A 25,212-nucleotide genomic window follows, 5' to 3' on the forward strand; every position below is an offset into this window, starting at 1 on the left:
TTCCTAAGTCAAGACCCAAGACTATTCTCTACATTTCCTCCTAGGTTTAAACATTGTTGTTTTATGACTTTCTTTTGTTCTTCTCTAATACCTATGATGTTCATTTTAAACAGTTTTCCCGCTACATTAGCACACATGTGCGGTGGAAGTTCAACAAGACATTGTCACCCAAACAATATCTTTTGCCTCCTGGCAAGCCCCCCTAGGGATGAACTGAACGCATGACGACATCTCCTGAGGGCAGGATGGAGGTGCTGACTGAAACTCTTCATTCTCCCGAATGGTCCTGCTCAGAGCTTATGTTAGGATGAGTGCTCACCATCTTTCCTTTAATCAGTATTTTCTGAAACTCTCTTATGCTCTCACAACTGTGTTCCTGCCTGAATAGGCTGACTAGTTCCCCTCAGCTCCTCACAGAAATATCTTCGGTAACTACCATACCACCTCCCTTTGCAGATTCAAAACTGTCTCCACTCGGGTTCCCCAGGAAGCAGATTCTGGACTAGAGTTTAATCTGCAAAATGTTGATTAAAAAGAGTGCTTGAGATCTGTTCTCGTGGAAGGGATGGAAAAGACAGGGGAATAAAGGAGGAATAGAGTTGTCATGCTGGACATTTGACAGCTTCGGCCAACATTCATTCCACACACACACACATAGACACCCCTGCACATAAGGAGCCCTAGAGCTATAATGGCCTCTCTGAGTTGTTCCTTCCAAGTTGGCATGTCTATACCTTTACGTTCCCACAGCCATCAGTCATCAAGATCAAGTATGGACTGTCTCACAAAGGGCCATGACCTTTTATGGGGTCCACCGACAGTTTTCCCAGTAACTGGGATAACTGCTGCTGCTGCTGCTGCTAAGTCACTTCAGTTGTGTCCGACTCTGTGTGACCCCATAGACGAACGCCCACCAGGCTCCCCCGACCCTGGGATTCTCCAGGCAAGAACACTGGAGTGGGTTGCCATTTCCTTCTCCAATGCATGAAAGTGAAAAGTGAAAGTGAAGTCGCTCAGTCATGTCCGACCCTTAGCGACCCCACGGACTGCAGCCTACCAGACTACTCCATCCATGGGATTTTCTAGGCAATAGTACTGGAGTGGCTTGCCATTGCCTTCCCCCAACTGGGATAACTAGTCCTTCCTTAAAGGGAACTCTGGGCACCATGATGGCATGGAGTCTACACGAACCATGCATCTAGGGCGCAGTAGCAGGGATCTCAAGTTAAACATCTGGCTCCAAGCTTCAAGGACTTTCCATCACATCCCAGCTGTCTCTGTGGCCTTTTCACCCTAGAATGTTCATCTGTGGGGGTGCAGTTTGCTCCAGGTGAGTCAAGTGAGAGACAGTTCGGTGCAATTGGAATAAAAGAGAGAAGGACTTCAATCTTGACTCTTCCAGCGGCTGGCTGTGTAACTTCGAGTGACACAGCTCTCACGGCAATCATAAGAGCTAACACTTATTGAGCCTTTATTATGTGCCAGTCACTGTTTTAACTGCTTTACATGCGTTAACCTATCTGAGCCTTTGTCTCCTTGATTATAGGCAATAATACCTGCTGAGCAGCTTTGCTATGTGGATTAAATGAGCTAACATATTATCTAAATCTCTTTGCATACAGTGGGTTTGACATCGATGTCACTGTATTCCTCCTCTTCCCCATCATGCCTGAATAATCGAGACCCCCTGTATATGGACTGCTCTACCAGCCTTGACAAACAATAACGTTATAATAATAGTAATTATAGCTCCCGTTTATCGAGGGTTTACCATTAGTCAGTGTGCTAAGTCTTTTACATATATAGACTCATTGAATCCTCATGATACCCCTGCTGGCAGAGACTCCATCCCCTCGAGTCTTTCCTACCCTGGAAAGAAACCCCAGAGAACGTATCTCTTTGCAAACCACTGCCATCATTCATCATTTCCTCCTTTTGAACAAACACACACACATATATACTTCATCTCAATTCTCTCTCTTATTTTTTACAATTGCCTTCTTTTTTATTTCTCTTTGCCTCCATCTCTAGACATATTTAAAGTTTTTCCCTTTTGTTTTATATTCTGAATTATTTTATGCTCAAAAATTACAGTCCCAGAGAGAAAAGAAAAAAAAAAAAAAAACACCCTCTCCTTTGCAAAGCTCAGCACGAGTGGGAATCCTGCCATTGCACAGTCTGTCCGTGTTCAATTTTAGCATCATATAATTTCCTGCATAATTGTTTAAATGTCCTCATTCTCATCCCTGTCGTTCTCCCCACACTTTGCTATTTTTTAAAGAAAGCATCCAAACTGCATGTGTGGTTCAACGGGGAATTTCAGAGGAAAAAAAATGCCAGGCTGCATCATATGCCTTGAGTTACACTGCAATGCCTAAGAGAAAACGTCGTGCATGGAGATGGAAGTCCTCCAGTTTCTGCTGCCTCTGGTGACCTCCCCTCTCTGCCAGCCGCTTCAAGGCCAGGCATGTGAGAATTCCTCATGTGTTTATGTCATTCGATTCCCAAATATCACATAACCAAAAATATTAAAATAAAACTGCTCATAACATTTTCCTGAATGCCATCTGGGCCCCACTGGAAGCTGACACTATCTGTCAAACTCAAGATAACCACATTTTCCCCTCCTTTGTATGTGTTAATGTTTGTCATAATGGATTTCACTTTAATGCCCCAATTACATTGATGACATTCTTTCAGCCGAGTGGCACTAATGACTTTCATTATTATTTATGCTCCTCCTTAATTATAAGACTCTCACCTCTCTCATTACACACACTCCTTCATAACCCCCTCACTTGCGTACATGCTCTCTGGTATGAGGCTAATGTGCCTTGGCTTCCAATTTCAGAAAACACAATGATTAATTACTCCTGTTAAATCGCCCTACCCTAGGGTGATCGGATTGGCAAAATGAGATGAAGGGCCAGATTGCTACTCCAGAAGGATTTCCCAGGACACCTGTCAGAAAGAGAAAAAAAAGAAAAGAGGAAGTGTCCCCATCCCTCCAATATATAAATGCACAGCATCCATACTTGTCTTAGCTCCAGGATGAATCACAAGGAGATACAATTCTAAATTAAAACAACAAAGTTTTTGCTATGAATGCCCTCTTGCAGATGATAGACTCAGTGAAGTGACTAAGAGCTGAGCATCCTGCCATGCGGTACAGTGTTCCTTCTGTCAATTAAAATTGCGTCTAGAAGGAGCTTACCTGGCAGATGGCAAACATTGCGTCAATTCTTTCAGCTCCTTCATCAAGAAAAAGAATGTATGTTATGCTTCTTAAATCTGGGCTGGGCTTATGAGTTGATGAGCCAAAAGAATGTGGCAGAGGAAATGTGTTTATTTCACACCTGGGTCTCAAGAGGTCTTAGAGCTTCCACTTTGCTCTCCTGGTACCTTTGCTACTTCCATGGGAACAAACCCAGCCTCTTCAAAAACCCCACCCCCTGTCACAGGCAGCCTTGGGTGCCTAACCAGCTAAGTGCAGTTACAGGAGCAAGTCCAGCCAAGATCAGCCAAATCCATGACACACCATCCAGCTAACTCCAGTTCAAATTGCCAATTGGGGGAAGCCTGAACTCAGGAAATGGTTTTGTTTAAAATGGTTCAGGGTAGTCCATTAGTCAGCATAAGCTAACTAGTATACCTGTCAAAAGAAAGACATCTGTAATGGAATCTATGATGGAGGTTGCCAAGTAAACAATTACTAAGGAGAACTCATTTTTGCTCTGGGTACAAAAAAATGAACTCAACCAACAGCAAGTGAAGAGGAACTCAAAAGCCTCTTGATGAAAGTGAAAGAGGAGAGTGAAAAGGTTGGCTTGAAGCTCAACATTCAGAAAACAAAGATCATGGCATCTGGTCCCATCACTTCATGGGAAATAGATGGAAAAACAGTGGAAACAGTGTCAGACTTTATTTTTTTGGGCTCCAAAATCACTGCAGATGCTGATTGCAGCCATGAAATTAAAAGACGCTTACTCCTTGGAAGGAAAGTTATGACCAACCTTGATAATATATTAAAAAGCAGAGACATTACTTTGCCAACAAAGGTCCGTCTAGTCAAGGCTATGGTTTTTCCCGTGATCATGTATGGATGTGAGAGTTGGACTGTAAAGAAAGTTGATCGCCAAAGAATTGATGCTTTTGAACTGTGGTGTTGGAGAAGACTCTTGAGAGTCCTTTGGACTGCAAGGAGATCCAACCAGTCCATTCTAAGAGAGATCGATCCTGGGTGTTCATTGGAAGGACTGATGCTAAAGCTGAAGCTGCAATACTTTGGCCACCTCATGCAACGAGTTGACTCACTGGAAAAGACTCTGATGCTGGGAAGGGTTGGGGGCGGGAGGAGAAGGGGACGACCGAGAATGAGATGGCTGGATGGTATCACCGACTCTGTGGACATGAGTTTGAGTGAACTCAGAGAGTTGGTGATGGATAGGGAGGCCTGGCGTGCTGCGATTCATGGGGTCGCGGAGAGTCGGACACGACTGAGCGACTGAACTGAACTGAACTGAACTGAACATAAGAGGGAACTAGCATTCTTATCTTTCTCACTTTCTGAATGAGAAAACTGAGGCCCAGAGATGGAACAAGATCAGATTGAGGAAATAATTTGCACAAGATCTCAGAGAAGAAAGCAAGGACCAAAGCTAGTCCTGTCTGGCTCCAAAGTCAATATGTGGCCATGTGCCACACCTGCTGACACACACTGAGACTACCTCATCACTGGAAGCAGCCTTTCCTGCACCTTCTTTGCCTTTCCCAGTGGGAACTTGCAGAAAGAGGCTTCTGGGTGACTTCCCTGCAGGCCCAGTGGTTAAGACTCTGCCTGTCAACGCAGGTACATGGGTTTGAACCCTGGTCCAGGAAGATCTCGCATGCTGTGGAGCAACTAAGCCTGTGTGCCACCACCACTGAGCCCAGGCTTTAAAGCCGGTGAACTGCAGGTACTGAGCCCAGGCGTTGTAACTCCTGAAGCCTCATGCCTGGAGCCCACGCTCAGCAATAAGAGAAGCCACCACGATGAGAAGCTACAACTAGAAAGTAGTCCTTCCTTGCTGCAATAAGAGAAAGCCCATGTGCAGTAATGAATACCCAGCACAGCCAAAAATAAATAATGGATAAATAAAAATATCTCAAAAACCATAAGAAAAGATAAAGAGGTAGCTGGGGCAGGGAGGACAGCAAAGTCTCTTGATTCTGTCCTCACTGGAAGGCAGAGTTGGCCCCTTTGAATCTCTTTCATAAGCTGATGGACTTGAGAGGAGTCAGAGGCAGCTCCTTAAGCCACCGCCAAAGGCACATGCAGGCAGAATCATGAATTTTGTCAAAAGCTGCATTTCAGTGTGTAAAATGAATTTGCTGAGAAGTGTGTTATGCTTGGAAAGTCTGCATGTCTGCCTAAAGGACCCAGCAGTTTTCAGAACAGCCCCTAGATGTTCACTGCCATTAGTATGCTGCCCCTTTGCTCTGTGTAGGAAATTTTCCATCTAAAATCACAGTGTCTTAAAAACCAAGTTCTATCTCATTGCTTTTTACTCCCTTTGCCGAGAAACTAATGAGGGTGAATCCTTTTTCCTAAACCACTGTGTGCCAATCTCGGTTTACAATAGACACAAGCTGAAAAATAACAGTGATGATTTAGAAAAGTGCTCACGTAATCTGTGACCTAATTTGAATTAAATGTCCTCCTTAACCCATTTTGTTTCTCTTTATTCTGTTGTTCAGTTGCTGTCATGTCCAACTCTTTGAGACCCCCATGAACTGCATCATGCCAGATTTCCCTGTCCTTCACTATCTCCCAGAGTTTGCTCAAACTCATATTCATTGTCGATGATGTCCTCCAACCATCTCTTACCTATTTCAAATTTCATGTATTGAATTGACCATGAAAGTTTGTTTGGGTTTTTCCATAAGTCAGAAAAACTCGAATGAACTTTGTGGCCAACTCAGTATACAAAATTCTGGAGAAAACTTTAGTTTGCATATCATGTAACAAATTATTCAAAATATTCACTCATTTAAAAAAAATTTACTCACTCTCCTGGCTTTGACTCAAGGCCCAGCCCCGCCTCTGTCTAGGTATGATAGCCCTCAGCCCTAACCAATCTCTATTAAAAAAAAAAAAAAATGGAGATAAACTGTGTAACTTCTGAGATCCTTCTGAAGTCTGAAAAACTCATCATTTTATAAAGAAAGCTATCTCTACCTACTTAGGATGAATTTGGATTTCCTAATTTAAACAGTATGAAAGTATAACATTTATACATTGAGCTTTTCCAAGAGATCTTTAGTAGTCTTAACTTTGGAGGCCAAAATCTTACTGAAACCTATTCTTACCATCAGATGATCACATCCAGAGAGAAAACTGAAGGAGACAATTGATGAGACTCCATAGTCTTTCCCAGTGGACTTGGAGGGATGGTTTTAGGCCCATCAGTTTTATGTGCAAATCTCACAAGACAGAATGGGAAGGCCCACAGCTCACCCAAACTACAGTTGTTCATGAACTCTGTGTACTTCTTCCCTAGCTGAAGTCATCTTGCCCTCATCGAAAGTGAAATACCAGTCACATATTCTACACATGAAGTTCTGAGTTTCAAAGTTTAATGAGTTCCAACTCCCCTAGAACAGACAAATCTTAATCCCACTGACTGACAGGCTACATCTGAATCACCTGGATGATCTTATAAAATACCTGTTCTCTCATTCTGATCCAGGAGACTTTATTAATTCTGGAATGGGGTCAGGAATTCTGTGTTCATGAGTCCTTGAGGTTTTGAGATCCGCCGTACTGCGGATCCAACCAGTCCATTCTAGAGGAGATCAATCCTGGGTGTTCATTGGAAGGACTGATGCTAAAACTGAAACTCCAATACTTTGGCCATCTCATGCGACAAGTTGACTCACTGGAAAAGACTCTGATGCTGGGAGGGATTGAGGGTGGGAGGAGACGGGGACGACAGAGAATGAGATGGATGGATGGCATCACCAACTCCATGGACATGAGTTTGAGTGAACTCCAGGAGCTGGTGATGGACAGGGAGGCCTGGCGTGCTGTGATTCATGGGGTCACAAAGAGTCGGACACGACTGAGCGACTGAACTGAACTGAACTGAACTGTACTGCAAACTGATGTGAGAAAATGAAGGTTTTTTTTTTTTTTTAATACTTTTTTTAGTGATATGAACCATTTTTAAAGTCTGTATTGCATCTGTTACAATATTGTTTTTGTTTTATGTTTTGGATTTTTGGCCATTAGGCATGATCAAACCTGCATCCCTTGCATTGGAAGGCAGATTCTTAACCATTGGACTTCCAGGGACGTTCCAAAAATGAAGAGATTAAATGAGTTTTATTCTACATGGCCAAAATGTTACTCTACACTTTGTACCCAACACTGGCTATCTGTTACTAAAGAGACTTGGTAGATTAAATATGTTAGAGTGAAAGGTAATAAGAATTTGTGGTAGCTATGACATCTCCTTGCTGTATAACTTCGAGTCATCACTTAACTTCTCTGGATACCAATTTCCTCACCTATAAGAACAAGGTGTCAGAAAAGACAATGACCAGTCTCTCTCATCAGGTGACAGGGCAGCCTTGAAGCCCCCTCCTGGGTCAGTAGAGCTCTGAGTCTGAGCAGTGGTTGAACAGACCAGGCCACACACAAGGGCTCCTTAAGTTGAACACTCCTCTTTGATTTGTTTACAACGTTAAAGAGAATCGTGTCTGGAGAAAGGGCTCCAATGATAAAAGTCTGGACAAGATGTCTCCAAGGGCCATTGTGACTCTGCTGTTCTGTACAAACAGCTATTAAAAGGAGAATTACACCAGAACAGAATCACTTGTGAAGTAAGGTTGATAACACAGTCAGACCCATAGTTACAGAGCAATTAGCAGCAGCTCTGTCTGAAAGACTTAGAGCAAAGCATGGTCTCCCATTGATTTCTGTAGCTATTAGATCTAACTCTCTAAGGCAACATGTCTGGCAATCACGATTAGAACTGAATAATGGTGACCCTTCTGGTTTTCATGCTTGTTACACATGGTGGAGCAGGAGCAATGACTGCTACATCGTAACACCTCACAGCACATCCTCAGCATTCAGAGAAGGAGCCTGGAGTCTTTACCACACCACAACTCATTCTTCAAGATCTTGCTCAAATGCCATCTTCCCAAGGAAATCATATTGCCACTCAGGAAAGGACAGAAGATTCACAAACGTGAGTTTTCTCAGCATCTAATGTGGAAGGTAAATTAAAACTAAAATAATGAAAATAATCTCTTACCTTCTTCTTTCTTCTTCTTCTTTTTATCTCAGGAACTACCTACGTTTTACCCAAATAAAAATCTGGTATATAATCATTGTCACTTTAATCTGTCTTTCCCAACCACTAGACTGTGTGCTGAGTGGAGTTTGAGAATCTTCTGAGTTGATGAATAAATAAGTAAATGAAAGGATGCTTTCTTTATACCGTCCACATTCTCATTCTTCCAATCCTCACACACTCTCTTGGGTCTCACTCAAGACTGCAAGTTCTGGCTCAGTTACTCAGCTAGGCAATTCTCAATGAAAACCAAAGGCACTGAAGGATACCAGATGGGGGAATAGAAAGACCCCTCCGCCCCCAGGCTCACTCCCTCTCTTGAGCACACCCAACCCACAATACGTGCAGAACCACCACCTATGAAGAAGACTGAAACTTACCAGAAAAGGTCTTGTGCAACTAAAGACAAACTGAAGGGACAGCAAGATGGGGAGGAGGGGCAGACTCGACATATAATCAAACCAAAGGCATGGGAAATATGCCAGACCAGTGGGCTAACTCGTCAGATACTTACTTCCCCGAAGATAGGGTAGTTTCCCTAATCTCTAACTGGTGCAAGCACAGATGAAATGTTTTCGAGACAAACTTTCTTGCTTCCTGCATCCACTGTAAGATCTTGTCTCCTCCAAAACCCAAGGTACAAGTCTCATACTTGTCCTTTGTTAAATTTTCCAGTTGTTTTGGTTCCCAAGGAATTTAAGACTTTGAAGGCTTTCAGTTCTCTGAGGACATGGACTTCTCATCCTTGATCCATAGAGCACCTTGCAAAGTGAGCCTCAGTCATCTTCACTAGAAAATAAAAGTTGCTCCTTGAAGGCTATAAACTGTCAGTGGGAAGAGGGAGACTGTGAAAATGTAGAGATGCCGTTATATTGGAGTGGTGCCTGTCATCATTGAGGGGCTTGTGCTTTCAAATTAAAGGGGATTTTGAAACGGGTAAGCTGTGCTTTAGTCCCTGTTATGCTAGTGCTGATGATCAGAAAACAAACAAAACAAAACAAAAGGCTGGAAAGAGTGTTGAATTTATAGAGTGTTGAATTTATTCAATAACTGTTTCTGAGTGATTTCTATCAGCAAGGTACTATACTATACTATCAGCAGGTATAAGTGGTGAATAGGACATGGCTTTTACCTTTAGAACATCATAACTTAAAACAAAAAAATAAATTGTACAACTATTTTCATTAGATAGAAGTTATATAACTATCTTACCTATTGAAACACATGTCATAACAAAGAAAAATATGGGCCTTATAGACACAGGAAAATGAAAGGAGTCTTTTGTCTATTGAGATCGTTTAAGATTTGATGGAGGAGGATAAATAACAAGGTCCTACTGTATAGCACATGGAACTATATTTGATATCCTGTAATAAACCATAATGGAAGATAATATGGAAAAAAATATATATATGTATACACACACACACATATATCTACATGGAGTCGCAAAGAGTCGGACACGACTGAGCGACTGAACTGAACTGATATATCTACATCAGTGTATAGCAGAAATTAACACAACATTGTAAATCAACTATCAGTTCAGTTCAGTTCAGTTCAGTCACTCAGTCGTGTCCGACTCTTTGCGACCCCATGAATCACAGCACGCCAGGCCTCCCTGTCCATCACCAAATCCCGGAGTTCACTCAAACTCACGTCCATCGAGTCGGTGATGCCATCCAGCCATCTCATTCTCTGTTGTCCCCGTCTCCTCCCACCCCCAATCTTCCTAGCATCAGACTCTTTTCCAGTGAGTCAACCCGACGCATGAGGTGGCCAAAGTATTGGAGTTTCAGCTTCAGCATCAGTCCTTCCAATGAACACCCAGGATCGATTTCCTTTAGAATGGACTGGTTGGATCTCCTTGGAGTCCAAGGGACTCTTAAGAGTCTTCTCCAGCACCACAGTTCAAAAGCAAATAAATGAAAAAAAAGAAGACTTGATGGGGAATATAACAGTGGAGCTGGGGGTCCAACGTTGGACAGGTTGAAAGTTGGAGAAAGTCATAAGAGGAACCATTTACTGAACAATGAACGTGTCCCAGGCATCAGCTCATTTAAACTTGACAGCAAATCTTGAAAAGGCACTATTCAGTTTGCAGTTAAGGAAGCCACAGTTCTCATAAATGGAATGACTTGTACACTGCTGCTGCTGCTGCTGCGTCACTTCAGTCGTGTCCGACTCTGTGTGACCCCATAGACGGAAGCCCACCAGGCTCCCCCGTCCCTGGGATTCTCCAAGCAAGAACACTGGAGTGGGTTGCCATTTCCTTCTCCAATGTGTGAAAGTGAAAAGTGAAAGTGAAGTCGCTCAGTCTTGTCCGACCCTTAGCGACCCCACGGACTGCAGCCTACCAGGCTGCTCCATCCATGGGACTTTCTAGGCAAGAGTACTGGAGTGGCTTGCCATGGAGAGTCAGAAATGAAACCTTGGTTTGTAAAGCTTAGGTTTATAGCTAGTCCTCCTCGCTGTTCCCTGTGAGAAGGACAAGTCACCAAGGGGAAGAGTGGGCATGGAGTTGCTTGTGAAGGTGAGCACAGGGCATAGGGAGGCGAAACGACGTTTCAGCTTATCAGTGTGTGCTTATGAGGAAACCCAGCCCCTTCAGCCTCTCCTGCTCTGCTCATTCTGTTTCGCTTAGTGAGGCTTGATTAAGGACCAGCTGCTTCAGAAGCCCCTGGCAGGTTAAAAGGGGAAACTGAGGGGACCACCTCTGTATTACGGAAATTTACAGTCTTAATGCATAGGCTTGGAAGGCTGACATCCCACCAATGGAAGTGGATTCTTGAATTTGGTTATTTGCTTTTTGCAGGAGGGATCTGGAAATGGAAAAGTGTGAGCAGGGGACTGAGAGGTCTGTGAGCTTTATCACCCACTTCCTTGTCCATAGATGATGCAAAGTGCTAATTGGAAAAGGATCCACATATTCCTCAGAAGAAAAAAAAATTTTAAAGGCTGGTTTTCTGGGTCAGACTTTTCACGAAGCCCTCGATGTTCATCCACTCACTGGGAGGCTGTCAACTGGCAGACTGCTGAATTTGTCCTTGGTGAGTAAATGTTTTTAAAGTGAAAAAAGAATAAAACAAAGCAAATTAGAACAAAGCCTTTCTAAGGAGCACGCGTGAGATGGCCTCTCCTCTGACCCATCCTCCTGGCGCTTTGCATCCTCTGTCATCGCTCACCCGCATCATTTCCTGGCTCCACCGAGCATCTGAGTCTCTCCTTTCTTTCTTCTATTTTTTTTGGCTGCACTGGCTCTTCGTTGCTGTGTGCGGGCTTTCTCGAGCTGTGGTGAGCAGGGGCTACTCTTCATTGCAGTGAGTGGGCTTCTCTTGTTGGGGAGCATGGGCTCTAGAACTCAGCAGCTGTGACGCACAGGCTTACTTGCTTTGCAGCATGTGGAACACCCCGGGCCAGGGATGGAACCCATGTCCTCGGCATTGGCAGGCAAACTGGTATCCGCTGGGCCACCAGGCAAGTCCTGAGTCACTCATTTGTGAGTGAAGGGTAGCATTAAAGAACCTAAGCTCTAGAGTGAGTGTACATGCAATAGAAGACTGGCTATCTGTGACCTTGGGTAAGTTATATGTGCTACTTCACCTGCTTTCCCATCTTCCAAATAGAATGATGTATCTCTTCTGAGTTGCTGTGTGTGAAGTTCTGAGCGCAGTGCCTGGCATAGAGTAAACGTCCAGTAGCTATTACTATACCTTGCTTTGGCTACTACTACAATTACAGGCAGTCTGGGGCTCAGCATATTAAAGTTGTCACCCCTGTCATGATACCACAGTTCCCAGGGCCTTTCCACTCTGCTTCCTTCCTCCTATATTGATTGGGCTCAAATATTCAAGCAAAGCTAACTTTCTCTAATGTGTGGAGTCTGGCCCATTAGAGTTGGCAGTGTGATCAATTTGCTGCTTGCTAACTAAAGAAATGGAGAAGGAAATGGCAACCCACTCCAGTGTTCTTGCCTGGAGAATCCCAGGGATGGGGAAGCCTGGTGGGCTTCTGTCTATGGGGTCACACAGAGTCGGACACGACTGAAGTGACTCAACAGCAGCAGCAACTAAAGAAAGATAGGTGCCATGTCAAGGACCAGCCACTCCCATTTTCCCCACTTGTTTTCAGACACCATTTAAAAAATTTTTTTTTCTATTTTATTTTTTGGCCATGCTACATGGGTTGTGGAATATTAGTTCCCTGACCAGGTATTGAACCTGGGCCCTTAGCAGTGAGAGTGCAGAGTCCCAACAATTGGACCGCCAGGAAATTCCCAACACCACTGTTTTTTTTTTTTTTTAAATTATCTTACCCAAAGAAAGAACTGATGCTTTTAAGTCCCCCCTGTAATATCATTACTCCTTTGGTTAAAACATGATTACCTGATTCCTAACTACCAGAATATTTCCCACCTTTCAACCTGGCTCATCAGATAGCATACTAGTGTAAACCAATTCTGATTTTTCTGTTAGTATTTCAGAGAGATACACAATTCAATGACAGCTTCTTTATTAAAATGCAGTAGAGGATTCTGAGGTCTTAACAATTAAAAAGTTTAAGATTGCTCTTGGTGTAAAAGAGAGAGTTCTCAAAGTCTTTCGGCTCCTGGTTACAAATATTTTAAAGTTGAATACCTTATTAAAACATATAACAATAAGCCTTATAAATCTCTTTACTTGTTATAAGTCTATTCAGATTTCTACGTCTAACTGATTCACTTTGTAGCTTGTGTCTTTCTAGAAGTGTGTGTGTTTTACTCATGCCATCTGATTTGTTTGCATACAATTACTTTCCTTATGATGCTTTAACTTTCTGTATGGTCAGTATTAATGCCTCCTCTTTAATTTTTGATGTCAGTAATTTGAACCACCTCGTTTTCTCTTGGCCAGTCCAGTTAAGTTTTGTTGACTCTTCAAAGTTATCAATTTTGTTGGCTTTTTAAAAGTATCATCTACTGGTTGTTCTTTTCTTCATTATCTGTTTTAATAATTTCTACTTGAATCTTTATCATTTTCTTTCTTCTTCTTTCATTAGAAGCACCTCAATCTCTTTATCCAGCATATTAAGGTGGAATGCTAGGTTACTGAATAGTGATCTTTTTTTTTTTTCACATAAGTGTTTAGAGCTATAACTTTTCCTCTAAGCATTGCTGTCTCCCATAAGTTTTGCTACACTGTGTTTTTATTGTCATTCATCTCAAAGTATTTTCTAATTCCCTTGCAATTCTTCTTTGAGTCATTGGTTATTTAGAGGATATTATTTCACTTTTAATTTCCAAGTCGGTTTCTGTTATTGAACTTCTCATTTTCTGTTTCTCTATCCCACTGCAGTTGAAGAATTTACTGTGCATGTTTTCAATCTCTTTAATTTATTGAGGTTTGTTTTGGAGTGTGTGACATAAACTGGAGAATGTTCTATGTGCACTTAACAAGACTGTGTATCTTGCTGCTGATGAGTCAAAGATTCCAAAGAGTCTTTTAGGTCAGGTTGATTTCTAGTGTTGTTCAAATTTTCTATTTCTCTGTTGATCTTCTGTAAAGTTGTTCTAGCCATTATTAAAAGTAGAGTATTGAAGTATCCAACTATAACTGTTAAATTGCCTATTTTCACTTCAGTTCTGTCAGTTTTGACTTCACGTGTTTTGGGGGTTCTGTTATTAGATGCATGCAATTGAAAGTCACTCAGTTGTGTCCGATTCTTTGCAACCCTGTGGACTGTAGCCCCCCAGGCTCCTCTGTCCATGGAATTCTCCAGGCCAGAATACTGGAATGGGTAGCTGTTCCCTTCTCTAGGGGGTCTTCCCAACCCAGGAATCGAACCTAGGTCTTCTGCACTGCAGGCAGATTCTTTACTGTCTGAGCCACAAGGAAAGCCCTGGTGCATGCATATTAGATGCACGCATATTTATAATTATTACTGGTGAATTGACCCTTCTATCATGATAAAATGCTCTTTAATATCCCTGCTGCTGCTGCTAAGTCGCTTCAGTTGTGTCTGACTCTGTGCGACCCCCAGCAACATTTTAATTTTATTGTAAAGTCTATTTTGTCTGATATTACTATAATCACTCCAGCTTTCTTATAGCTTCTATTTGCCTTATGCATTTTTCCATCCATTTACTTTCAACCTATTTGTATCTTTGAACCTGAAGTGTATGTCCTATAGATATCAAATAGTTGGATTTTTCCTTTTTAATCAAGTCTGATAGTCTTTGCCTTTTGGTTGGATTGATTAAACTGGTCACACTGAACATTATTATCGATAAAATTGGATTTACGTCTACCATTTTACTATTTGTTTTCTTTGTATTTCCTCTCCTTTAAATTTCTCTATTCTCCTGTTACTGTTTTCTTCTGCACGAGTGAGTTATCCTGGTAGAGCATGTTAATTCCATTAGTAATTTGGTCACTATTATTTTGAGTTAGTGTCTTATTTTCCAGGATTTATTCTGATAAATAATTTGTCCAAAATTCAAAGGTATTTTGTTTTTCATGGGATTTTGTCATTACTGCTGTTTGTTTTTACAAAGGAACAGTTTAGGGACACAAACTAAGCTGCTTACGTTACCAGAGGCAGGGCCTGGCTTCTCTCTTCCTTGAGGGCCTTTTGCTGGCCTCAGTGTTCACCACTCCCCTCCCCCAGCCTGCCCTCTGGAGGAGGAGCAGGCACGATAGGCATCCCGAATGTAGCCCATCCTGGGGACCAGCTCCTGTCACTTTCACACATGAGCCTCCCGTGCTCGATGTTCGTGTCTTTTTTTGAGCTTGTCAGCAACCAACTGCTCAGCTTCCACCGCCAACTTCAGTATTCTAATAAATTCTTGCGAAACTTCTTAGCTTTTCTTTTGTGATTCCATAATTGCATCTATGTGCTAACTCACCTTAACCTTGCAATGCTGTCAACGTTAAAAGGCAATGGAGGGACTTCTGTTGTGGTCTGGTGGTTAGGAGTATGCTTTACAAAGCAGGGGACACAAGTTTTATCCCTGGTCCAGGAACTTAAGATCCCACATGCTTCAGGGCAACTAAGCCCATGCACCACAACTGTTGTGCCAAGCCCTAGAGCCTGTGCTCCGCAACAAAAGAAGCCACTGCACTGAGAAGCCTGCACCCCACAACTTAGAGAGTAGCCCCTGCTCACTGCGACTACTCAAAGCCCACATGCAGCAACCAAGAACCAGAGCAGCCAAAAAGAAAAAAAAAAACAAAACAAAAAACCCAGGCAATGGAATATGGATGCTTGCAAGGAAGCAGTATTCACATCTATATCCATATATCCAAATGTTCATACACAGACATATTAATGGTAGAACAAGGTTGGTGCTATAATAAGGAAGTGATTGTTCCGAAGTCTTTTAATTAATCCCCTTTTCCATGGACATTTGGCAGAGACCGTGCCTAAGCCTGCCATCATCTCTATGCCTGTGCGATTAATTCTCCTCTAGCCAGTGGAAATTATGAGTTGCAGGAAGTGGTCTGTGAATAGCAGCTACCAGAGATTGTCTTCCCTGCTCTCCCTGCAAAGCATAGGCAAATTAATGAAAAGCTTTATCTCTATCATAAAACAATAGTCTCTATAGCTCTGAGAATGCAAGCAGAAACAGAAGCATGTTGCAAAGATTAGTAGCGGAGAAAAGCAATGAATAATGTAGCAAGATCTTAAACAAGATTATCACGCCAAGGTAGCTTGTCCGAGCACCGGGCAGCTTATTTGACCATCCATCTTTCTCAGCAGTCACTGAGTATGTTGGCTGGCCCCATCAGAGCGCCCTAGTGCAGCTCCTGTCCAACCGCCTTTTATATTATGTTTATGCTCAAACACAAAGTGGTGACGGGCCAGTGCTTGAAGCCACAAATTACACAGCACGCTGTCCACACATCCACATAAGCCAAGAGACACTGGCTTGGGGGTTATCAAAAAACACCAGCGCTTTCCGTTATAAACATTTATCTCACCAGAGACAGCATCTTAAGCACTCAGAGATATTTCCACTAAATATTCAAACTGCGAAAAAACTCTTTTGGAGTAATTAAGACAGCATCTGTCTAGGCCCAAGCTAAATTAGTTGAAACAAATAAACAAAACTATGCAGTTAGAGTATGCCCATTATCTTAGCTGGGTCTAAAATTTAGGGTATCACTCACATGGTATGCAAATACGTTCTGAAATATTTATTTACCCAGTAATACTTTGCCAGAATAAACACCACCTAGTTATGCCAAAACCCTCTGCGAGGCATGCTAAGTACTATGCAGGAAGAGGAGTTGAAAGTAATAACATTTATATAGGAAAGCGTCATCTAAACAGAATTTATTCCAAGGTCAAGAGGCCCAAATTGGATTTTCTAGACTCTATCAAGGGAGAAGGCAATGGCAACCCACTCCAGTACTCTCGCCTGGAAACTCCCATGGACGGAGGAGCCTGGTAGGCTGCAGTCCATGGGGTCGCTAAGAGTCAGACATGACTGAGCGACTTCCCTTTCACTTTTCCTTTCATGCATTGGAGAAGGAAATGGCAACCCACTCCAGTGTTCTTGCCTGGAGAATCCCAGGGACGGGGGAGCCTGGTGGGCTGCCGTCTATAGGGTCGCACAGAGTCGGACACAACTGAAGCAACTTAACAGCAGCAGCAGACTCTATCAAAACCAGAACATCGAGGTCTGATCCACAAACCAAAAATTTATTCCAGTTGAGAATAGCTAGGTCATCCAGTTCCATCCTGCTGAATGCTCTGTGGTTGCTGCAGTGGACACACACAGGTGGCCTAATGACAGGGCCATGTGACAGTGGTTCACCCAGGGTGGGGCATATATCTCCAGTGAAACATGCTTGGGAGCCAACAGTGCAGGAACTTTTGGTTTGTTAGTTTGTTAGTTCCAGGTACACCTTACATTTGTTGCTCAAGGTGAACCACAGGGGCAGGTTTGGCATGATCAGCTAAGAGACCGTAGAAGTACAAACAAATCTCAGCAATAAGGAGGACGATTTTGCTTTGTGTGGGCCCCTGTGACTGACATGGGTTCTTCAGAATTTAGAACATTCCCCATCTTGAATTGTTAACACCATTCACTATACTATTTCCAATGAATTAGTTAAAATTGAAACATTCTCAAGAAGTTATCTGTGTGTAACTGTCAGACTTGGCTAACACCTATCTTGTAACGACCATCTCTGAAAGTGAAAGTGTTAGTTGCTCAGTAGTGTCTGACTCTTTGCAACCCTATGGACTATAGCTGGCTAGGCTCCTCTGTCCATGGGATTCTTCAGACAAGAATACTGTAGTGTGTTGTATTTCCGTCTTCAGGGGATCTTCTGGACCCAGGGATCAAACCCACATCTGTTAAGTCTCCCGCACTGGCAGGTAGGTTCTTTACCACTAGCGCCACCTGGGAAGCCCTAAGGACACAAGTGAATTTTATCTCAAAAATTTTATCAAATTAGAGATCTCTTGATTTGCTGAATTTCCTTGAGAAACTTGACCTCAACTGTTAAGGACTGAGGTCTTTAATTTAATACTTTAAAATTTTTATTAAAAATTATTTTTATTAGAGTATAGTTGCTTTACAATGTTGTGTCTGTTCCTGCTGTGTGACAAAGTGAGTCAGCCATATGTATATACCTATCCCCTTTTTCTTGGATTTCCTTCCCATCAGTCCCCACGGAGCATGGGGTGAAGTCCCCTATGTAATCTAGTAGGTTCTCCTTAGTTATCCACTTCATATACCACAGTGTATGTACACCAACCCCAATCTCCCAGTCCATCCCACCCCTACCTTTCCCCGCTTGGCATCCACACATTTATTCTCTTTGAGTAGTATAACAATTAGGGCTTCATCAGAAAAGTAGAACTAGCAGGATCTATATCTATATTTATCTTCTGTCTAATCTCCAAAATAGAAGATTTGTTATAGGTGCAGGGTCTCAAGTGAGCTGGGCCGGTAATGCTAATTGTTAAATACTCAGGAATTGTGTTAAATCATTGGTAAGTGGGCACCAGCACTCCACCGGGAGATAGACATGAAGTGGCTGTGAGAAGAACAAACCAGAAGCACCAAGAATGTGCAGGAGGCCACACCAGTCTTTCCCTGGGTCCACCATGGGTCCAGCTGCCATGACGATGATGCAGGTGGCTTGCACTATGGAACTAGACACATACCTGGCAGTCAACAGGGAATGCAGGGAACAGGGTTCCCCAGAGATTACAGAGGGAGTGACTTTATAAATGGAAGTTAGAGGAAGTAACATACAGATTTTGAGGCACTGCTCAGGGAATAAAGGTGAAAGGTGCTGCCTTGCTCAGGGAATTCTGGGCTTCTGGAGACACACTGGCATTACTGAGTGGAAAGGCTGCTGCTGCTGCTGCTAAGTCACTTCAGTCGTGTCCGACTCTGTGCGACCCCATAGATGGTAGCCCACCAGGCTCCGCCGTCTCTGGGATTCTCCAGGCAAGAACACTGGAGTGGGCGAGTGGAAAGGCAGAGGGTCACTAATCCTCAGGCTAAATTACTTTACAGCTTGGCCTTGAGCAGGCTGATGATACAAATACGTAAGGCCGGTGGAAGCGAGCAGATGGTAGGCTAACTACTTTCTCTGATCCTATCTGGCCTTCATTTTTACAACTGTGCTTTGAAGACATAAAGTTTTCCAATGTATGTAGTTTTCAGAGATGTCACTTATGATGGGACCAACAGAGTTAATAAAATAATAATATTAAAAATACACTAGAAAAGTTTTCAAAAAGTCATGTCTGGGATTATGGGTTATTTTTGACTTTATCAAAGAGATAAAATCAATCATGCTATGAAGAGGGATTTTCAGATTCATGGCAATTTAGTCAAACCTCCTGAGTCAAGAAAAGACTCCACCTGAGCCGTCAGAAGAAGATTCTAGAGAGCCAATCCCATCAAAATATTAACTGTACAAGTCAGGAATGTACAGCTGAATGTTAAAAATAAAAATCTCTTTGTTAATATATGTGCATACAGACACTTAATCAACTGGAATGATTTATAGTAGAATCACAGGGAAGATCTCTGTGAGAAGAGACAGCTTTCAAGAAATCTCGCCAAGGAAGATTTTGATGAATTTTTCCTAATTACATCAGAAATTGATGGATGTTGTCAATAACTCTGAAAATATAGAAAAGTTAGAGAAAAAGTCAAAATTACTGACTCCTACTATCCACAGTATGTGCCTTCATTTTCCTAAAAAATAGTAAATTTGAGTTTAATAGACACCAAGGGCTAAGACATTTATGTTTTGTGAATTATTCATAATTTCACATTTTTTCATAAATATACATTCCTCTTTTCATGAAAATAATCTAAATTTATTGATTGTGAGAAGTGTTTCTTTTATAATGTCATTCTATCAACATGAATCACAAATTCTTGGTATTTAAAAATTTTATTTAATCATTTTAAAGATGATTTTTGTGTATTTAAGGTTTATAACAAGATTATTTGATAGACATATTCTTAGGGAAACGACTACAGTTAGGCTAAGTAACATTTCATGTGTGTATGCGTGTGTGTTTGTGGGTATGTATGATGTGAGAACAATTGAAATCTACTCTTTTAGCAAATTTCCAGTATTCACTGCAGCGTTATTATTTTGTTTTTTTCATTTTATTTTTAATTTTAATTGGAGGATAGTTGCTTTACAATGTTGTGTTGGTTTCTGCTGTACTATAAAGTGAATCAGCCATAAGTATACATATGTCCCCTCCCCTCCGCTCTTCCTCCCACCCCATTACAGTGTTATTAAGTATAGCCATCATGCTGTACATTAGATCTCTACACTTATTTAACCTACGTAACTGCAAATTCTTGTTTAAAGTAATCCAGACCCGATTCCCATGCAGCATGATTAATATTACCTGAAATATTTCTGATATTTATTATCTATTTCTTAGGAAGAGTTACATGACTAATATGTTTCTGTGTATATACAGTCCCTCTATACCGGGAAGTTTGACATGACTGTAACAACCTGATTTTAAGGCTATCTTGTTAAGCTCTCCCCAAGGTCAGTGACTTTCTTAGGTCTTTGTCAAGTCTAAAAATAAATGGGCTTAAAATTCTAACAAACAGGAAACTGAGTGCAAACTGGAAGGATGAACAGAGAGTTTCAAATATCCAGCTTCCTCCCCTCCAACCAGGGCTCATTCTTGGCATCTAAAGTGCCACCTTCTAATTTCAGAGTCTTTGGCCTTGGATATTCTTTAGGTCTTAAAGTCTTAATGGCCTTCTGTCCTTCATACCAACTACTGGGACCTTGTTCATAAAAGAATCATCACTTTCATCAGTTGAGTGAAATGAATATTTCTTTCTTTTCAAAACTTGTTTGGCTGCACCAGGTTTTAGTTCTGGCACACAGGATCTGGTTCCCTGACAGGGATTGAACCCTGGCCCTTCGCATTGGGAGCTCGGAGTATTAGCCACTGGACTACCAGGTAAGTCCTGGATAAATATTTCAGTTGAATCAAATATACTTTGTTTTCAGTTACCCTTTGAGGCAAAGCTCTCCCTCTGCAAGGCTCAGGCAACCCAAAGAGAGGCCTTGCCCTTATTACGGAGACATTAAGTGGGAAGATTGATCCCCATTCAGAAGGGTATTGGAACATGATAACAGAAGAAAGAGGAACTAAAGAGCCTCCTGATGAGGGTGAAAGAGAAGCGTGTAAAAGCTGGCTTAAAACTCAGCATTCAAAAAACAAAGATCATGGCATCAGTCTCATCATTTCATGGAAAATAGATGAGGAGAAAGTGGAAATAGTGGCAGTTTTTATTTTCTTAGGCTCCAAAATCATTGTGGATGGTGACTGCAGCCATGAAATTAAAAGATGCTTACTCCTTGGAAGAAAAGCTATGACAAACCTAGAGAGCATATTAAAAAGCAGAGACATTACCTTGCTGACAAAGGTCTGTATAGTCAAGGCTATGGTTTCTCCAATAGTCATGTATGGATGGGAGAATTGGGCCATAAAGACGAATGAGCACCGAAGAATTGATGCTTTTGAACTGTGACTGGAGAAGAGTCTCTTAGACAGCAAGGAGATCAAACCACTCAATCCTAGAGGAAATCAGTCCTGAACATTCATTGGAAGGACTGATGCTTAAGCTCCAATACTTTGGCAACCTGATGTGAAGAGCTGACTTATCCCTGATGCTGGGAAAGACTGAAGGCAAGAGGAGAAGGGGGTGACAAAGGATGAGATGACTTGACTGTGATAACCTGATTTCAAGGCTGTCTGTCGAGCTCCCTGCAAGGTCCATAAAGAAGGACCACAAAGAATGCTGGCTCTGAAGGACCATACAACAGAAGGACTATGAAAAGAAGGAGCATAAAACAATCTGGCTCTGAGATTAGAATATGCCAGATTAGATGTCAGGGATGGCATAATACTGACTCAACAGACATGAGTTTGAGTAAACTCCAAGAGACAGTGAGGGATACGGAAGCCTGGTGTGCTGCAGTTCATGGAGTCACAGAGTCAGAGAGTACTTAGCTTCTGAACAACCACAACAGAAAAAGAATACAGGGAAGGCCCTTAACTAAAAACAAGACTAAGCAGAAGAAAAAAATTGTCCCACAGAATCATCTAAACTTCTCTGATCATATTAACACACGGTCTTTGTTTTAAAGATGGCTGGTATTGTGTTTTGTTTTGTTTTCTCGAGGGAACCGTGTGAAATAAAAATTTTTTAAAAAACCTGTTGTTTAGCGTCCCTTAAGACAATTGCTTTTACAAATGTGGTGTGTTAAAAAAAAGTTTATATAGTTTTCAGTTTATTGCCCATCTGTGACTTGATTTTGCTGAACTAATGAAAACAAGCGAACAAGCAAAAAAACAATTTGGCAAGGTAGCAGGTCTTTTTATCTAGAAACCTCTCTCACATGACCAGGAAGAAAGTCTAACAGTGAGTGGACTCCTCTTGACCCACTCAACGAAGACAAGCTTTCGTCTTGTTTGTTTGGTTTTTGTACCTCACTCTCCTGACACCTTAGGAGTTGTGACACAAGACTTCAGAACTCAGGACTTATTTCTACCACGTTCAAGGATACTCTATAAGCACGTCTGCTTGTAATAAATAATAAAACAGAAGAAGTTCCTGAATACCCCGTGAAACACTGACTTCAGTCTGGACTGAGCGATGCCATTATGCTTCTGTGTGAGCAGATGAAAATCTTACCGTGCAACACCTAACTGATATTTCCAAGCAGGTAAAAACTCTGCCCAGCACATCAAATCGTTAATGTGAAGCTGTTATACAGGTTTCGGGGAGATATTGATGAAGGGCCTCTGTATCTACCCTACTTATGTTACAGCTTTCACAAGGCATTGCTAAAAGATGTCATACTCAGTGAAGCCATTCTAAACTGCTGCCAACTCCATCAGCTGTCTCTTGGATTCCCCCACACATGTTTTAATCTGATGTCCTTCAGGCTCTCAAAGCAGCAACATGGTAAAGCAAAGGGGACAGTGAAGGGGAGGGGAGTCCATCTCCATGGGCTGCACAGATTAGAGGAAGCAGAGGACATTTATTAGTATACTGCTTTCCTGTTTAAAAATCCAGCATTAACAGTGTGTAAACATAAATCTCAAATTGTTTACCCAGGTTAATACAAAATAATCATGTGTGTCTGTGCTCACTACAGCATGAAATATTTGGAACCTGGCAATGACTGCAGTGGACAGTGAACCGGATCACTCTGACCCCAAATCATCTAGCCCTTTGCAGCAGGTCCTGTACTTTGTTGAGACCTGAATTTCAAAACATCATTCATCTGAAATGCAAATATAAACGCTGCTTCTACAGGTTCAACAGCATGACCATGGCAACTGGGTCTGGATTTCAATCCTGGGCACCATTATTAGGGTTGAAGAGAGTCATCCTAGGGGACATAACTGTAAGCCTGTCCTCAGGGACACTCGAGTTGATCTCATGGATCAATTGCATTGAAAGGAAGTATGTAAACTGCAAAGGTAAGTTTGATGGCCATGGAGTTTCTATTTTTGACTTACTACCTGAGTTCATCTGGGATAAAGGCTTTAACAGAGTTAAGAATCCTATGTTATAACATGATACTAACCATTTTTCTAAGCATTTATATGAGATACACCCTAAATCTCAAACAATTCATATATGGTTTAGCAGATTCCCATGGTGGGGTGGGTACAGTGATTATACTAATCTTCCTGTCTGCTGGTAAAGAATCACCTGCAATGTAGGAAACCTGGGTTCAGTCCCTGAGTTGGGAAGATCCCCTGGAGAAGGGAAGGGTTGGCCACTCCAGTATTCCGGCCTGAAGAATTCCATGGACTGTGCAGTCTGTGAGGTTGCAAAGAGTCAGACATGACTGAGCAACTTTCACTTTCATTTTGCTGTTTGCAGCCTTCACATGCAATCAGTTCAGTTCAGTCGTGTCCGACTCTCCATGACCCCATGAATCACAGCACGCCAGGCCTCCCTGTCCATCACCAACTCCCGGAGTTCTCAAACTCATGTCCATAGAGTCGGTTATGCCATCCAGCCATCTCATTCTCTGTCCTCCCCTTCTCCTCCCACCCCCAATCCTTCCCAGCATCAGACTCTTCTCCAGTGAGTCAACTCGCCGCATGAGGTGGCCAAAGTATTGGAGTTTCAGCTTTAGCATCAGTCCTTCCAATGAACACCCAGGATTGATCTCCTTTAGAATGGACTGGTTGGATCTCCTTGCAGTCCAAGGGACTATCAAGAGTCTTCTCCAGCACCACAGTTCAAAAGCATCAATTCTTCGGCGACAGCTTTCTTCACAGTCCAACTCTCACATCCATACATGACCACGGGAAAAAACATAGCCTTGACTAGACGGACCTTTGTTGGCAAAGTAATGTTTCTGCTTTTTAATATACTATCTAGGTTGGTCACAACTTTCCTTCCAAGGAGTAAGCGTCTTCTAATTTCATGGCTGCAATCAGCATCTGCAGTGATTTTGGAGCCTCCCCAAAATAAAGTCTGACACTGTTTCCACTGTTTTTCCATCTATTTCCCATGAAGTGATGGGACCAGATGCCATGATCTTTGTTTTCTGAATGTTGAAATTCAACCTAACCTTTTCACTCTCCACTTTCACTTTCATCAAGAGGCTTTTGAGTTCCTCTTCACTTTCTGCCATAAGGGTGGTGTCATCTGCATATCTGAGGTTATTGATATTTCTCCCAACAATCTTGATTCCAGCTTGTGCTTCTTCCAGCCCAGCGTTCCTCATGATGGACTCTGCATATAAGTTAAATAAGCAAGGTGACAATATATAGCCTTGATGTACTCCTTTTCCTATTTGGAACCCGTCTGTTTTTCCATGGACAGTTCTGACTGTTGCTTCCTGACCTGCATACAGGTTTCTCAAGAGACAGGTCAGGTGGTCTGGTATTCCCATCTCTTTCAGAATGTTCCACAGTTTATTGTGATCCACACAGTCCAAGGCTTTGGCATAGTCAATGAAGCAGAAATAGATGTTTTTCTGGAACTCTCTTGCTTTCTCCATGATCCAGCGGATGTTGGCAATTTGATCTCTGGTGCCTCTGCCTTTTCTAAAACCTGCTTGAACATTTGCGAGTTCACGGTTCACATATAGCTGAAGACTGGCTTGGAGAATTTTGAGCATGACTTTACTAGCGTGTGAGATGAGTGCAATTATGTGGTAGTTTGAGCATTCTTTGGCATTGCCTTTCTTTGGGATTGGAATGAAGACTGACCTTTTCCAGTCCTGTGGCCACTGCTGAGTTTTCCAAATTTGCTGACATATTGAGTGCAGCACTTTCACAGCATCATCTTTCAAGATTTGAAATAGCTCAACTGGAATTCCATCACCTCCACTAGCTTTGT

Source organism: Moschus berezovskii, chromosome 24 (assembly GCF_049115385.1).
Source record: "Moschus berezovskii isolate FMDL1 chromosome 24, NW_MosBer_1.0, whole genome shotgun sequence".
Taxonomy (NCBI): Eukaryota; Metazoa; Chordata; class Mammalia; order Artiodactyla; family Moschidae; genus Moschus; species Moschus berezovskii.